We start from the raw sequence: 19321 nt of genomic DNA on the forward strand, positions 1-19321 counted from the left end.
TTTCTCTTAAGTTAACAGTTTTTGTTATATAAGCGATTGAAAATTTTGAAAATTGCGAAATCGGCCATTTTTAACCCAAATCGGACATTTATCTAAAAATTTCAATATTGACAAGGTACGCAGATATTCCTTAAACATTGATTGATGAAATCCCGAAGAGTTTTTTGCAATAAAATATCGAAAACCGCTTTGTTTTTTTAATTGCTAATCAAGCGGGCGCTACACTGTAGTATAATTGAGGACGTTTGAGCTTGCATAAATTCATTATCTCGAGAATGGGCAAATTTGAAGAGAAATCCTCAGACAGGTCGATTTTTATTTTTGAATTAGGACTTTTTGGTATATATATAATACTAGTGACGTCATCCATCTGGGCGTGATGACGTAATCGATTATTTTTTTAAATAAGAGTAGGGGTTGTGTGATAGCTCATTTGAAAGGTTATTTAATTCTCTATTCAGTAATATAAACATTAACATAATTATTTATACAGGGTGTACAAAAAAATTTTTTTCTTCTATTTGTCAAATTTAATCAAAGTTAATTTAATAAAAAAAAATTTTTTGTACACCCTGTATAAATAATTATGTTATTGTTTATATTAGTGAATAGAGAATTAAATAACCTTTCAAATGAGCTATCACACAACCCCTACTCTCATTTAAAAAAATCATCGATTACGTCATCACGCTCAGATGGATGACGTCACTAGTATTATATATATGCCAAAAAGTCCTAATTTAAAAATAAAAATCGACCTGTCTGAAGATTGCTCTTGAAATTTGCCAATTCTCGAGATAATGAATTTATGCCAACTCAAACGTCCTCACTTATACTACAGTGAAGCGTCCGCTTGATTAGCAATTAAAAAACAAAGGGGTTTCCGATATTGTATTGCAAAAAACTCTTTGGGATTTCATCAATCAATGTTTAAAGAATATCTACCTACCTTGGCAACTTTGAGATTTTTAGATAAATATCCGATTTGGGGTTAAAAATGGTCGATTTCGCAATTTTCAAAATTTTCAATCGCTTATATAACAAAAACTATTAACTTAAGAGAAAAATCACCAAAGACCTTTTCTGTTTGGAATGATTCAAAAAACTTAAAAAAAATTTGTTCGATGCAAAAAAAATAAATTTAGGAAAAACCCCTAATCTTTCCCCTCGCCTGGCAAGGTCTTATGCTCTTCAGAATCGCCTGTCATTTTACACATTTCTTTTAAATGACTTACTCAAACACATACTTAAATTTAAACCTTACAGGAGAAAGTTTATTTTACCCCCTAAATTTGCACTTTTCGATTCACCTGGTAGATACACGTGCACCGCTGAGGCCTGCCAGGTCATGGTTTTTAGCTTTGGTGTGCTATGAATTATCACTCTACAAATTTCTAGCCTTACAGGACGACCGTTAGTCAAAAGGTTCACTAGCTCTTAGACTATAAGCATTTTTCTCCGAACGAACCAAACGAGCAGAGAGGTCTGTAACAAATTGATGTAGCTCGTTCGCGAGCAAAATTCTGCCGAACCGAACGAGCCGATCATTTTCGGACGAGTGTCTGTAACCATTGAAAGATCAAAAGCGAGCATTTGTTCGTTGATGCTCAGTAAATAGAACAAACAGTTCGACTAACCTGAGAATTTACTAATTTGTGAGCGCTCGGCTCGTTTGGTTCGTTCGGAAGAAAATGCTGGAGCCAATACTCATCATAGAATCCTATGTATGGTGAACATTTTTGAAGTTATGCTTCTTTAGGCGCGATTGAGAGTAAATTTTTATTATTCTGAGCGCATGCGCGCACAGACAGTATGTAGTTCGTTGCTAATCTTTCAAGTTATGTATGTATCAGCGCAAATAAGTCATTAAAAGAATATATTAGTGTTTTTAGTAAATATATTATTTATTATAATTTTTGTGTCTTTGGATTTGTCTTCCTCGGGAGTAAGATCATAAAGTATCAATTATAAAAAACATTTTTATACTTCACTTGATCTATTTGTCACCGTGATTTGTAATTATGTCCGAGATGTCACGTACACAGAGCGATGATAGCTTCGTTGGTAGAGCATTGGACCAGGGATCGAGAGGTCCCGGGTTCAAATCCCGGACGATTCATATTCTTTTTTTTTAATTTTTGGTATTGTTTTAATAAAAATTTTTTTTAAAGTGGTAGGTAAGTATTAAAATTAGTTTAATATTTAAATAAAATACAAATAAACTGTTCAGTGTATTTATTTCGTTGATATTATATAATAGAAGTATGGTTCTTTTCATGAGCATTTTTCAGTGCGTCACAGTTTTTCGATTTCTCTCTAACGCATTCAATTGTATGTGACAGAAAAAAAACGCACGTCGCTGATTACATTCCGTCGGTGACAATTATAACATTTAATCTAGTTGTCAATAGATGGCGCTAATAATACAATATTAAATAATATATTATTCTATATAAAAAAAATTAATCTGTACAATTTATAAGACTATACAAATCAAAGAAAATACCATTTTATAAATGTAATAAACAAAATTGATTTGTTTTTATACCCAATTGCAAATAAAATGTGACAACTGTCAGATTTAACTAAAATGTCATGTTAGAATAAATATCATAAATGTGTATTTATCACGGACTAACCTTTTTTTCTATCATTTGTGACGCACTGAAAAATGCTCACGAAAAGAACCATATAACTTCTTACGTGCATACAAAGTACACACACATTCTTTTTTAAGATTCCAGCATATTGTAAGGTATAGTACTCTGGGCGGATTAACGCGTAATTTAAATTTTTGTGATTACCTGCATATCGTAATGTGTAATAGTCTAACTTGATTAACGCGGAATCTTATCTATGCTGGTAAAGGCATCTCACACTTCTTATGGAAAATGGAATGTCCCTCAGTTACCATCATTTCATACCATTGCTCCAACTCTGAATTTTGATTAATAACCGCGTAAATTGATATAAATAAATCTAAAATCAAATGGATATGTACGTGAGTTAGAGTGAGTAGAGATTTTGTAAATTGGCAGTTCATAAATCTTTCTGCAGGTATTAACCCAAGAAACAATTGGACGTAATATTACGACGTCTTAACGTTGGATTAAATGCCCCAACGTTAATACGCGACGTTGCGACGACGGTCAGAAAACCGCTATTTGCACCTAAGTGGGGAATAGAAATACGGGTTGCCTCGACGTCCCCCTCTCGACTTCTCAGCTCGAGATATTTTATCGTCAAATTACGTTAGTTTTTAGGACTTTGGTCTTGTAAAGTAATAGTATAAAATTCTCTACCACAGAAGTACGGCCGACACACTTCATTTTTACCAAATAGGTTAATAATCTTGGAGGATATTAAATCATCAGAAACTAAGATGCATGACGGCCTGTTGATACTTATTTGAGTACACTAGGTTCGCTTTCAAGATGCAGTAGAAATAAACAAACCAAGACACGTTAAATGCCACTAGGAGCACAACCGAATCATAATTTAAAATGTATATGCATTGTAAATCTCAAATCATGATTTCCAAAGTTTATGCATTGTAAATTATGATTCGGGAGTGCTCCTAGTAGCATTTAACGTGCCTTGGTTTGTTTATTTCTACTGCATCTTGAAAGCGAATTTAGTGTAGGTTCCTACTCTATTTAGAATATAACCTAAGTGACTTGTATAATTATTTTATTAATCATCTGCCTCATTGCATAATGCGGTCGAAAATTTACAAACGCAAGGAAATGTACTGTTAAACTAGGTATAAAAATTGCTAAAAACTGAAAGCGCCTCAGAAACGTAGCCTTAGCTCAACGTTGGTCCATAGGAAAAACAGACGTTGTCCTTGGTTAAGGCTTATTGTGAACCAATTTTGTCCTTAAATTTAACGTCCCATTAGGACAAAATTGGTTGCAGGTCGTAAAATTGCTACTTGGGAAGTAGATAATTAGCCCTATTCTGTAACTTGTAACAAATCGAATAGAAATGACCAAGTCGAATCGTAATTACCCAAAATCGGAATGTTTGATATCTATCGCGTCATTTTTGTGTTTGGATCGGTATTCTGTAACTCATATCGTAATCGAAATTTTTGACTTCTATTTCACGCGGTTCTGAGGAGGTGGCAACCGCGCAGTAACCAGCGAAATTGTGTTCTGTGACCTATTTTGTTACTTGAAATATGACACCGTTGCCATTTCCTCAATGTTTTCATACTTTCTTCATACTATCCTCAAAGTTTTGAGAAGTAAATAAAATATTCGTGTAAATACTGGATGCAAAAAGCTCAAAAGAGGATAAATGGTTTTAAATTAAAGTTAATTAAAATTGATATAAAAAAGAAGATAAACTGATAAATAAAAAAGATAAGTGAAGATAAGAAGTATAAATGCTTTTAAATCAAAGATATTTAAATTGATGTTATTAATTCATTATTATTAATAAATTATTTAAAATTGATATTACTAATAATATGCAATCTTTAAGATTCGATTCCAGTTGAAATAACTGCTAAACAGCTTTTCCCAAAAATGGCATCTTTTCTATAATTTGTTCAGACTATGAGCGTTGACTGATAAATATACAAGTATACTGGTATAATATTTATTTATCAATTAACGCATAAGAAGTCTATCGTATGCTATTCTTGTGCATTATACCATTGATTGCAATTATTGTACAAGAAATATGGGAACAAAATATGGCAACAATGTGAATGGGAAACATTCAGACGCTAAGTAGCAAATAAATAAGGTTAGGTCCAATTATTCATACTCGTACAACATGTCTAAATGAAATATATATAGTTCTCTAAACAAATAACACCACAGACTAAAAATTAAGCAGCTAAAAAAAGGTACAAATACTATAAATAATTATAAATAAGTAGTATGTAATTAATTATTTTTATATATAAAATATAAACGTTAAAACAAAACAAAATGCGCTTGCGTCAACCACAATTCCGATAATCGAAATCTCATCTCGACAGGGTAAATGCTGTCGAAGTGATTTCCATTCACATTACGATTGTACAGATTCCGAAGTAGTTATGGAATACGGATTTGGACTATTTCTATTCGACTTGGTCACTTCTATTCGATTTTACTGACTTCTATCATCGAAATGAGTTACAGAATAGGCATGAATAAATGACAATGCACTTCCAGTGACGCACCGCAAAATCCCTAATCGGCTTAGCTCACGTTGGGTTAAGGCCCGGCGCAAATTGAACCTAAGCCAGACACAACCTGCGCCGGCGGGACGGGTGACCCGTGCATTTATTTTTCTAGCGTGCCGCATATTGAACACAACCCAACCCAACCGTTGGCTATCGACGCGCGACGTGGCGAATAGAGACGGGCAAAATCAGTGTGGACATGTAACGGTTAATTTTGATACCGGTTCTAAGTGGTACTGAGTACAAATACTGATTACAAAATACAGATGTATCTGATCCTTGTACTGAATGGAGTAGGCAACTTAAAATCGGTATTTCCGTACTTGTAAATAGTAACGTTTTAAAAATATCTTACACGTTTCTAGTAGTCGTAGCGGTATGACTTTCGAAAACATCGAATTTGATCATAAGTGGGTGCATAAAAAGATATTTTACACTGAGTATTTTATTTCTGCACATAATACCTACATATTTAAAATAATCTCTCCCCTACTGCTCCGTCATAACTCATATTCCTCAATTTACTGCTCGGATCACAATAATTTACAATTACTGCAGGATCGCAATCATTTACAATTACTGCAGGTCATAATCATTCATAATCCATCCGCTACTGATCGGTCATAAAAAATAACACTATCTGCTTATTTCGTTTTTAATTTTTAAGCATAAAAAATTTAATATGTAATAAACAAAAATGTAATATGCCGACAAGTTGAATTTGAGGGTACTACGATATTTTTATCGATCACGGTTTTAAGTAACATGAATAATTTTTCACCTTATTTTTTAATAATGTGTTTTTGTAAAGGCATAACTTTGATTATTAATTTCGTATCGCCTTATCGCTTATTTAGTGTACCAAAAGTTATCAGAATTTAATGACAAAGACAACGCAGTTTTCACTCGGGGCGTTGACTATGCTAATATTTTTATTTATCATAATAAATTGTACTTAGGTACCATCCGTATTCATTTCAAATAAGTCCATCTCCCACACAAAAACAAGTAAAAATAAACATCTAGCGGTGAGTCACACGTCCCACAGCCCAAGAAAACTGTACGCCAATGACAAACGTTCCCAAACGAGACCTGTGAACGAATGTACTGATAGTCGGATGCGCAAAACTGTCTACGCAGTTAGCCGGTGCAGGTTGTGTCTCGCTTAGGTTCAATTTGCGCTGGGTCTAAGAGGCAGCTACAACGGCGCACTGCACCTAGCCTTGACCATAGCCTCGCCGAAGCCAAGTAAGTACAGTGGAAGCTCGATAACTCGGATTAATCGGGACCGCGGCCGATCCGGGTTATCGAAAATCCGAGATAGCCGGAGAATATGATAAAAATTAATAAAATACGGTATACTTACAGATAAACTCCGTTAGAATTGAAATAACATGAAATATATTTATAAATATGCACAGTACCTACTCATTAAAATTACTAAAAAAACACCAAACACAAACGTAAGCAAACGGAAGCGAACAATACAAGACACACAATACAGTCACAACGATGTAATGTTATTTAAGAACAGTGAAAACTAAAGACCATTGTTTATAAAAAAATTTTTTAAATAATCTTTCCTAAACAATGCTAAGATAGTTTGAAATAAAAAGGAATAGGTACTACAGACAGGTGGCTGTTGTTTCTGCGGCGTGTGCTATGAGTCATTTTTAATATCGTATAGTTCAAATTACAGACATACACATTATCTCTCAAATATTATATTACATACATTTTTATTGTTGAAAGGTTTGTCTGATAATTAACTATTTTGATGGGAAATAAGCCACAATTAAATTGAAAAATAATTTTATTAACGTTTCGCGACGCCCAAATCGGGTCGTTGTCAAAATACAAAATATTGAAAACCAAAATGTTTATCTGAGGAAAATCGGTCTGGGTTAGCCGGACTTCCGGGTTATCGGGGGCCGACTTATCGGGGTTCCACTGTACATGCATTGTCGTAAATGCGCGTGGCCTCAACTTTGCACCGCACCGTCCTTCGCACATCGCTGGGTACCAACGCCTCGCCTACGTAAGTTGCGCTTAGTATTTTCGGATCATGGCACTTCGCACAGTGATTGTTTTAGGGATGTATAAAGACAAATTAATTAGTTGAGTGTCTATGCTTGTACCAATTTGGAGCAGAAGAAGCAAATATCGCCACAATAGTTTTAACAACACTCTGGAAAGAAAGGAAGGAAAGAAGTGGATTCGCCATAGTAAATTAGGTTCTTATTTAGATGATGAACACCTTGTATTAAAATTAGAATTTAAAACAACGCTTTCTACGTTCGATGTAAAGGATAACGATGACATGATTGAAAAAATGCATGTGATACGCATTAACGACAATCGCCTTATAAACAATGTGTTCTGAGAAAGGTCAGATGGAAGAAGGTCTGTAGGGCGGCCTAGAAAAAGGTGGAAAGATGCAGTCAAAGAAGATCTAGAGAAAATGGGAGTGAGACAATGGGAAATAGTGGCACAGGACCGACAAACATGGAAGGCTATAGTAAACGCGGCAAAGACTCACGAAGAGTTGTAGCGCTATTGATGATGATGATGATGATTGAAAAAAAAAAAAAGAATAAATGTGCGATGCACGGTGCGTCAATACGGCCACTATTGTGCAAAGCCAAGGCTAGGCTAGGTGCGAGGTATTGTGTGGTGCAATGTGCCGTGCGCCGTTGTGGCCGTACCCTTAAGCTGTTTTCAATAGTCACTAGACTAATATTTTTTATGAATATGATAGTTTTATGGACTTCTAAAATGTGATTTACATAAACTTTTATTACAATCTACACCGTTATTAATCAAAATTCAGAGTTGTCGCAATGATATAAAATGATTGTAATTTCGAGACGAATCTATTCAAATATGAATACGAAGAGGATATGGGTTTACTGATGAGGGGAAAAAGATATCCGAAACCGGTATAGACTCTTCCTGCACTCTCCGATTTAACCAGAGTATTATACAGCTGCTGCATTTTCGTGTTGCAAAGAAATTGAAAATGTTTCTACATTTTTAAATTTTACTGAATTTGACTGACATATTTTTCATAAGATGTGTGCGGTGTCCTTTGTTTTTACCCAGGTTTTACTGTATAATGTAAAATATGTTAATACATCCGAAAGAGTTGTTTAAAACAATTACGATAAGAGTGTATTCTTTAAGTACTGAGCAACCACATACTCAAATTATTTGTATTTCGTGAACACTATTTGACGTGATAATTTAGTTTCCTGGCAGTGGATGGACATATTAAGTGGAAACTATAGAATATTTAAGCAATAACGATGTTCTGTATTTATAATGTTAATAATAAAAAGATAAGATTTATTTTAGGTACGTCGTTTGTTTAAGGTGTGTATTCGGCATTTTGCAAAACTGGAATTTTATTTTCTAATGGTTATTTAGTCATTGGAATTGAAATCAAATATACATATAAGTTCCATTCAGAGAATATTCAAACAACATTTCAGGGCAAAATATTGAAAAATAAGCCCACGGCAGCAAATTTTTACAGACTCCTCAAAAAATGGACTTTGCGGTGGACATCAGAACTCTTCATTGGATCATGAATGTGATCACAAAAAAATTCAAAAAGATTTTATTAACTTATTAGTTTCTCGAAGTAACGCTGTCTAGTTTATTTTTAACGATTTTTGAGTTTTTGGTATCACTCAGAAGTAAAAAAAAAATATTTTTTTTGTAAAATAGGGTGAAAATTAGCATATTTATTATTGTTAAACAAAAAATAAACACGAAACAAAAAATATCTGCACAGCGTTACCTCACGAAATGTCTAAAGAAAATCTATACTTACAAAATTTTAGAGTTACAGTGTCCACCGCATTCAAAGTTTCGACAACTTTTATTTTCAGTACTCATTCGTCTTCTTTTATATCTGTCAAATCGTAAAGTGATGTACAGCGGAATATGTTTTTGAATCGCGGAGTAATCTACAAAACAGAAGGGGAACAGCTGTTTCCCACTACGTTCATGCGCGCTGGCGCGAATCCACTGTGAAGCGAGTCGAAGGTAGGGATACTGAACATGCTATATCTCCGGTAATTTTGCTTAATTCAAGCAGAAATTTTCAGCAAGTATTCTTCAAGTTATGCACTTATTTAAAATAATAAAAAAGTCCACTTCAAAAAGTGCACTTTCTCGTATAGTCCTTTTGTTTGTATGCTTCTATTTTTGGCGTTTTCTTTAACAATTCTTTGGTTTTGTCCAATTAACAATGTCTGTGTGTTATTCTGCTATTTTAGTAACAGTTCAAAGTTACCAGTAGTCTCGAAAATGAGAATGCGGTACTCAAATTAGCTTATCGTAGTAAACATCGTAAGTATGAAGCTTGGCCAAATATAGTGCCCTCAAACATTCTATAACCGTAAGAAGTTTAGACATTCGTCGACTTTACAAAATGCCGGACGCTATTACCTGTACATATCTGGAGCAAAATATTCCTGGAGATTGTTGATACTTGTAAAACGTTTATATGTAAATGCTATTTGTAAATATTTTGTATTTTCTGATTTGCAATAATCTAGTAAGTAAGTAGATTTTATGAAACTAAATTCAAACTCAAATGTTTTAGAGGTTAGGAGAAAGAGCAATACAAATATTTATTTAGTTAACAATTGTTTATGGGCCAATGGTGTATCGAAGGAATGTGGTGAAGTTATTGATGTATATACAATTATCACAATTATATGTCTGATCTTTGATGCTTTGAATTAATGGCATTAAAGTATTCTTCCTTATACGTCTCTCTTGATTCTGGTCACTTCCTCCTCTAGGTCACTTCTATATGTAATTATGCTCGTTATAAGGAGCAGTTAGAAGGTTAGTCAAGTTCTTAATTTCCTTTTTATATTTGGAGTCTAAAAAAATTTGATTTATTGTTCATATATCATTGTTTTTCTCTGTCTCAGTTCATTTATCGTCTGTATGCTTTGCAAATTAAGAAAGCACAGGTTTGGACTGTTAACCTGAATTTATTTCAAATGTAAGAAATCTTCGGATTTCGTTTTGCTTTTAACACCTTAAGCGCTTTGTGTATAAAATATATACACAGTAGTCGGGTCCAGGGCGACGTGTGTATAGATATTATTCACGGGACATAGCTGTATTATAGACCGTAATTTTTTACGGCGCTTAACGTGTTAATAGATGGTGCTGTAGCGTCTAATTGCATATTATTTTAAATAATTTGCTAACATGACAGAAATATTTTGTTTCGATCCAGAGAGCTTGCCACAGCTCGCTCTGATGATTCCAAGAGGATGAAATCCGTATAAGCGAATGGTAGTTCTCTGTATCGAAATTCAATCTTAAGGCCGGTCGTCCATTGGAAGCGTAGTCGCGCGATTCGTAGGTAGCGCGTATACGTCCGTGTATGAGCGATCATGCGACTGAGCGACTGGTATCATCCACTGCAGGCGACTGTATACTACTTAGTTCGCGACTGTCAAACTTACTGTCGTCATCAAAAGAAAGTGTATTTTTGTGAATAGCTTGTAAAATATACATAGAAAGCATAGTTTGCAAAGGAATAATTTATTACACAAATATGTATGTTATTTATTAACAACTTTAAAAAGGTTGGTACCTTTGTACAATGGCCTCCCCTTTAACGAGAATCGACTCTTCCATATATTGTTGGCGATTCAAATTTACACCAAATATTTACTATACTTTATCAGTATTTAATTACATTTTTTCCCCAAATTGAAAAAAAAAACAATAAGTAATTTGTTAATAAAAATAATTTAAAGGTTTATGTAACTTTATATTTACTTGGTTTAGATGTAAGACGTTTAGTATTCTAAAAATTTCAAATAAAAATTCTTTCGAAAATTTGTTTATCTTAAAACTATAAGAAGTACTTATTCACTTCTGTCGGCACTCCGCAAGTGCCACGCTCTATTTTTTTTATTTTTCGTTTACATTGTAATTATATATTATAAAATAATAATATTGAAAAACTATTTTCACTAGCACCTACTTCTCTGCAACTTTCGACAACAATTTCCTTTGAACATCACGTGAATGATATCTCTTGTCTTTCATGTTCCACAACGGAGGCTTTTCATAAACGGCACTAATCAGTTTTTCGTTATCAATTTCCATATCGAAAATAACACAATTATCGAAAATTAAAACAATATCAAAAATACCTGCGCAGATATTTATTGCAAACCAGTGTTAGCATCAACATGCGATTACCAGCGACTAATCCCATTCTAGGGGGATCGGTCGCTTCTGGTCGGTCGAGCCCGGTCGCTCAAAGTAGTTTGCAGTGGACGTTGTTTAGTTACATTTTATTTGTTAGGATTAGTCGCTTCTATACGGGCGTATACGCGCTACCTTCGAGTCGCGCGACTACGCTTCCAATGGACGACCGACCTCACTGTCTTTCTTATTTTTCATTTACTTATAGGTCTGGATCCCGCGTACCAAAAAAAGTTGATTAATAGCAAGCTGAAAATTTGTTAATAGCTTAACAGTGTCTAGTCTGACAAACTGTTCGTGTCTAGTCTGTTAAAGATTTGGAACGTCAGACTACGAAAACGTTCCATGTATTTTGTCGGACAGAACTTTTTTTTTTCTCTGATTCTGGCCTTGGTTTAGAACTAGAACCTTTAGCCACGTAATTGTATAACTTATCACTAAGTCAGGTGTAATGTGTAGTGTGTGTGTGTGTGTGTGTGTGTGTGTGTTGAGTAAGTGTCTTGTTACTTTGCAAAGTCGACGTCATTGTCTTTGCAAAGAGACGCTAATTGTATCCGAACGTCTGCGGTCCCTCCGGTGAGTTTCAATCCGGATAGAACTTCCAATTGATTTGTTACCCTTTCATTAAACTCTCATGCAAAAATCAGACTGTTATTTATCACCTGTCATTTGACATGTTCTACGTGTCGGACTTATTAAAATGCCCAATTGGTGATAAATACTAGTCTGATTTTTGCATGAGAGTTTAATGAAAGGGTAACAAATCAATTGGAAGTTCTGTCCGACAAAATACATGGGACGTTTTCGTAGTCTGACGTTCTAAATTTTTAACCTGTTCCACAATTAAAACTTCCCCTGTTCCAGTGTTCCCATATATCAAAGTTTGTCCGACGAGACACCGTTAAGCTTCTTAACAAATTTTCAGCTTGCTATTAATCAATTTTTTTTGTAGGCTGGACCCAGGCCTATTACCCAATTGAGTTCTTGAAAGTAACGTGTTATGGAATAAAATTTCTAGATTCCTCACTTCATTTCATTTATCGTCTATTTGTGTGTTCCGATTTGGGCCGTTTCCTGAATTGATTTCATAAGTAAGAAATTTGCTAACATGACAGAAAGATTTTGTTTCGATCTAGAGAGTCTACCACAGCTCGCTCTTATGATTCCAAAAGGATGAAATGCGTATAAAAGCGCATATTGTTTTTCTTATTTCGCTCTCTGTATTTATATCCGTTACCGTATCCCACCCTCTCATTCCTTGTATTACAACCTTTTCTATGAAACCTGTGATTATGTGGCCTGGGATTACCTGGGAATTTTATATTCTAAACAGTTCGTCAAACTTGGATTATTTTTAATCATAATTATAAGAAATATTGAAAAATGCCATTATATTGTTAATAACTTCCAATTTTTCACGATACACTGTTAACCTATTCCATATGCCAGAACGATTGATTACATACTTGGCAAACCTTTTTCTGCCATTGTAATGAAACGGTCTGTGTAGAGTCAATGAATATAGACGCTCATAGAAAGTTATCTTTTCTGGAGATGATGTTTTCCGTTTTGGGTGTACATAAACGAAGTTTGTAATTCGGTCAGAAGAGACGATAATAATAAAACTCTGCGTAATTCATGCAAACGCTGTGGAAACAAGGTTTGGCTGAGTTGGGCTACGGCCAGACAAGCGACAATTTACAACGCTGTAAGAGCAGTAAAATAAAGCGCGAAAATGGGTCCTATCCTATGTATTGCTATGTTGCTGCGCTATAGTTTACAGCTCAGTCTGGCCATCCACTACACTCACCGTGGAACCCATTTTTCGCGCTTCATTTTACTGCTCTTACAGCGCTGTAAATTGTCGCTTGTCTGGCCATAGCATAATGGGTAAAACTAATGGATTTAGGGTTGATACCCAGATCAAGTAATTTTTTTTGTTTTCAGTCTGGTGGGATGTCGAGTAACATTATGTTGTTTTATATGCCATTTATAGGGCATCTATGCCATTTCGTTCGTTGCGATCCGGGATTGCACGCCGGGGTTTGTTTTGATTTGATCAGAGAGAGCAGCATAATATGTGCCTCCTGATGAGAGACAAAAGCAGGCAGCGCACTGAATCGGCATAGAGCGATCGGCTCGGCTAAGAGCAGTCGGCAGATTTTGCTATATGTACATGGAAATAAATGAGCCACCGCGACTGTCGCGTGACGTTCGACTGTCGAACGTTCTTAGGCGGTGCGCGGTGGCTAATTTATTTCCATGTACATAAAGCAAAATCTGCCGATTGCTCTTAGCCGAGCCGTTCGCTCTATACCGATTCAGTGCGCGCGCTGCTTAATAAGTTTCGAAACCGGTAGAGGTGCTTGCTGCACTCTCTGATTGGACTGCAATATGGTGCGGCTGTATTTTCGTTTGGCAACGAAATTGAAAATGGTTATTCATTTTTAATTTTCTTTACTTTTTCTTGTACTGTTTTATTTTTATACTGTATTACAAAAAACATTACAATATCGTAGTACTTATTAGTATGTAGTAGTAGAATAAATACAGAGTACTTCAGTTAATTATTATCCAAGAGAAAATAGACATCGAAGAAGAAGTACTTATAAAAAGTGGTTACACTTGATTCCTTAGTTATACAGTATGCCCCTGTAAGTTGGAACCATATGGAAAACTTTTTTATTGTTAATTTTACGAAAAAAACTATTTTATTCATACTCATAAAAAGCTCTGCATGATCTAAAACCTAAGATTCAACTCAGATATCAAATTTTATGAATAATATACGAGGTATGTCGAAAAATATGAATTTCGCTGAAGAGTAAAGTAGCTTTATTTTTCACAATATTGAAAATTGTTATTATGAAAAAGTTGTTTGGAATTAAGATATATATTCTAATATGCAATTACATCCTTCTAATTGAAAAAAAATTGCAAATTTTTCTGAAATTATGGATAACCAACATTATTTTCAGTTACTTCGATTATGATAACTCTTTTATTATTAATTTTACGAAAAAAGTTATTCTTTATAAAATGTTCTATATGGTATAAAACCTAATATACAACCAACTTATATCAAATTTATTCAATTTTATACGAGGATTATGAAAAGTTGTTCAGAAATTAAAAACTATGTTCCAATATGTAATTACATCCTTCTAATTGAAATTTTCTGAACTATAAAGGTACTTTCCTCTTGAAATTCATATTTTTTGACATACCTCATATAAAATTGATACAATTTGATATGTATATTAGATTTTAGATCATACAGAACATTTTATAAAGAATAACTTTTTTTCGTAAAATGAATATTATTTTTTTTTATTATTTAGCTAGTGCCTCGACAACTAATGGCCATTGACATGGTAGGTACGGTAAATTTTTGCAGTTAGGTACCTAGTGTCATGTGTAGTGTGTGTTGAGTAAGTGTCTTGTTGCTTTGCAAAGTCGACGTCATTGTCTTTGCAAAGAGAGGCTAATTGTATCCGAACGTCTGCGGTCCCTCCGGTGAGTACCGATCTCACAAGAAAATTAATAATAAGTGACTGCCATAATTGAAATACCTGAAAATAATGTTGGTTATCCATAATTTAAGAAAAATTTTCATTTTTTTTTTTCTATTAGAAGGATGTAATTGCGTGTTAGAATATAGTTCTAATAGTTCAGAGAAATAAGGAAAAAAATATCCTGTTTGTGACATAACCCCCTCCAGGCCGAAACCAAATTTTTTGAGTAGTATGGACATCTATATTAATAACCTATATGTTTCCTGCAGCCGATTTTGATGATATACATAGTTATAAACAAGTGAAGATAAAAAACGGTAAATTTTCGCTTTTTTCGTCTATAACCAAAAAGTTAAGTATTTTAAACAAATTTGAGAGTAAGAAACTCATAAACCGTATAAAAAACTTCAATATGGCGTTCGCTGAATATGTCTATCATTATTGGTTGCTTAGAAAATTGCGAAATAAATAAAAAATTTTGAGTTTTTACAAATATTCATAACTTATGTAAAAATTAACTTAGAACGTTCTTATTACACGGAATGCTGAAACTCCTGGTGCTTAAATCATACCCTAAATTTTAAAGCAATTGGTCAAATAGTTTAAAAGGTATTTAATTTGTTTAAACGCTATAATTAATTTTTTTTGCAACGCTATAAGTCAGAAAATGATGAAGTTACAGTAATACTTTGGATAGTTTATGAAAGAAGAAGATTTTTACTATTAATTTAATTAAAAAAAAATGCCAAAAAATAATTCTAAATACTGCAAAATTATTTTGCAAAAACATGTGAATTAAAAAAAGGGGGGGCTAACTTCGTGCCTGAGTGTTCTAGAACAATTGTTTTTCTTTTTAAATGTGTATAAAAATTCAGTCTTTCCAAATATGAAAAAATAATTTTTCTACGGGTAACGGTTAAAAAGTTATTCTAATTGTTTATAAGTAAGCAAAGAATCGACGTGTTTTTGCAAAATAATTTTACACTGTTTAAAATTACTTTTGGTCATTTTTTTAAATTAAGTCAATAGTATAAGTGTTCTTCTTCCATAAACTGTCAGAAGTCTGACTGTAACCTCATAATTTTCTGACTTGTAGTGTTGCAAAAAAAAAATGAATTTGGGATAAACAAATTAAATAACTTTTAAACTATTTGACCAATTGCTTTGAAATTTAAAATATAATTTAAGCACCAGAAGTCTCAGCAATTTCTGTAATAAGAAGGTTCTAAATTAATTTTTACATAAGTTATGAATATTTATAAAAACTCAAAATTTATGATTTATTTTGCAATTTTCTAAGCAACCAATAAGGATAGACATATTCAGCGAACGTCATATTAAAATTTTTAAGACGAATTATGAGGTTCTTACTCTCAAATTTGTTTAAAATGCTTAACTTTTTGGTTATAGACGAAAAAAACGAACATTTACCGTTTTTTGATCTTCATTTGTTTATAACTATGTATATCATCAAAATCGGCTGCAGGAAACATATAGGTTATTAATATAGATGTCCATACTACTCAAAAAATTTGGTTTCGGCCTGGAGGGGGATGTGTCACGACAAAAATCTTATTTCTCTGGACTATAATTCCAAACAACTTTTCATAATAACAATTTTCAATATGTATTATGAAAAATAAAGCTAATTCATATTTTTCGACGTACCTCGTATAATATTGATAAAATTTAATATTTAGTAAAATAGAAAATCTACGGTTTCGTTTTGATTCAAATTTGTCTATTGCCATCCCCCGATAGGACTATTTCTAGGTCTACCCGTTGTCAAGGAGGCTCTGCAGAAGACAAATTCACACCAACACGTCCGTAGTTTCTCGGTGTAAAATAAACTATTTATACCGCAGTATGGTTAGGAACGCCCTCTAACGGGGAATAAGTAAAATGAATGTCGACTCGAGTCAAGTTCTCTGTTTAACCCAGGTATGACAATACCAAAAGGCATCGTTAGGAAAATCTTCCAATTTACGGTTCAGAGAACCTGTATGAATCAAATCTTTTTACTCTAATACAGAATATGGCATTAATAAAATAGAAAATCTACGGTTTCGTTTCGATTAAAATTTGTCTCCTGATAGTACTATTTCTAGGTCTACCCGTTGTCAAGGAGGCTCTGCAGAAGACAAATTCACACCAACACGTCCGTAGTTTCTCGGTATAAAATAAACTATTTATACTGCAGTATGTTTAGAACGCCCTCTAACGGAGAATAAGTGAAATGAATGTCGACTCGATTTATACCTTTTGGTATTGTCATATGGTATGGTAAATGCCATACTCTGTATTAGAGTACAAAGACTCGATTCATACAGGTTCTCTGAACCGTAAATTGGAATATTTTCCTAACGGTGCCTTTTGGTATTGTCATACATGGGTGAAACAGAGAACTTGAATCGAGTCGACATTCATTACAATTTAATATTTGATGTTTGAATCTTAGGTGTCAGACAATGCAGATCTTTTTATGGAGAATAACTTTTTTTTCGTAAAATTAATAATAAAAAAGGTTTCCATAAGGTTCCAACTTACAGGGACATACTGCAAAAAACCCAACCTAACAAATGTGTCTAGATCCTACAAATCAATTTAATTATTGATCTGTAGCTCGGCCAAACCTTCAGCTCATAATCTTTACCAAAAGTTTATAAATGGACTGAGCAAAACATTGATTGTTGGCATCTTTATCCATGCGATGTCAACCTTATTATCTATATTTATTCACAATTAAGGAGCATTTTCTAGTTAAGGATTAACTTTCTATGAGCGTCTAGATACTAAATTTAATATTCGTGCTAATATTAAAGCAAAGAATGCACATTATTTTGTAAAAATTTTGTATACGTTGTTACATAAGAATCGATTTGGTTCGATTTAAAACTTTAACAAAATGCGCAGTTTATTTTTTTTGTATTCATTGTAAAATAAATTAAAGATCTTTTATCACTTTGTACAAATATATGCTACTCGCAATATTTATAATAATTTCATTTTATCCATACCTTAGACAGAATTAGTGATGTAAGAAGAGAATATTCTCTTGAGAGTTGCTTCGTCCTTAATCGTGCTAAGACGATACATAAAAAAAATGGACAATGCAAAATGTGGATACGGCTTTTCTAAGTAAACACGAAAGAATGGGTAATTTAACCATGGAAATATTGCTAGACAATTATTTGGTTAACAATTTTACAAGTATGTATATCAAAAAGTGATTTCGAACTATTAATTAATATGATAGGGCAAGAATAGAGAAGAAAGATCAAACATGAGAAACGCAATAACAATCTCAACAAGATTAGCAATTGTTATTTATATAATATAGCAACAGTTTTAGTTTAATGTATTTATTCAGGGTGCACTACTCTGCCATTTGTCTCATAGTTCCAGAAGTATGCCAAGTTCCACAACTCTGGACGCATTAATGTACTGCATTGATAAACCTTATTGTGATTTCATTTGACCACATACTCATCTTTTTTTTGTATATTTTGACAAAACCAACTTAAATTTCAACAGAGTACAGGAAATAAAGAGGAAATACAGAGCAACATGCAAAATTTTCCACAGCAGTGTTCAAATACCAGTAAGATTCCGGCCACATGGCTCAGCCAAACGGCGAAATTTTCATTAGATGGCTGTAATGTTGCCAGAAACATACCAAATATATATTTTCCGCAACATGTTGCTTCAAAAACTAAGCCCGTCTAAATGCCCCTTCAGACGTAGACCAATCCATGACTGAGCTGACGACTCGTAAAATAGTTATTTTCCTAACAAGTGCAGAAAGTCATTCTTTTCCGCACGCGACTGCAGTTTGCCGAACGACGCGAAGCGGGAGTTCGGCAAGCAGTCGAGTGCGGAAAAGAGACTTTCTGCAAGAGTTAGGAACAATATTTTTTCTAAGAGTCTTTAAAAAATTACCAAATCTTAATCAATTAATTTAATTAATATGAAAATACATACACAAATTAATTCTTTGACAAGGTTGTCAAAACCAAACTTTCAATATAATTAATTAGCATGACGAAGATCTTGGTTTCCATGATGATGATTCAAAACGACTGTTATTGTCTACCGATTTGACTTTCAAATATTATGTCAAAATAATTTTATTTCATCGAATTGTCGCGTTAATTTCATTAAAACAGGAACACAATAAGATATATTTGAAATAAATTAGTAAATAATATCTAAATATTATGTATTATAATTACTTTAAGGCCATATTAACACATCTAAATTAACACGCGTGCGGAAAAGTAAAAACCGCGTGCGGAAAAGTAACACGCGTGCAGAAAAGTGAAACTTTCTAAACTAAAATGCGTGCGCGAAAGTAGACATTTTTCCACGCTCGTAG

At 33.5% G+C, this 19321-nt stretch overlaps 1 long non-coding RNA gene across 1 annotated transcript; it reads left to right on the forward strand.

Annotated features, from left to right (window-relative positions):
• Positions 1 to 1278: 1278 nt before the first annotated feature.
• On the forward strand, positions 1279 to 17946 carry LOC126882036 (uncharacterized). The gene is made up of 2 exons (XR_007697086.1): positions 1279 to 16719; positions 17055 to 17946. It is a non-coding gene; the product is annotated as an uncharacterized LOC126882036 (long non-coding RNA).
• Positions 17947 to 19321: the final 1375 nt, after the last annotated feature.

Source organism: Diabrotica virgifera, chromosome 3 (genome assembly GCF_917563875.1).
Source record: "Diabrotica virgifera virgifera chromosome 3, PGI_DIABVI_V3a".
In the NCBI taxonomy this organism is placed as follows: domain Eukaryota; kingdom Metazoa; phylum Arthropoda; class Insecta; order Coleoptera; family Chrysomelidae; genus Diabrotica; species Diabrotica virgifera.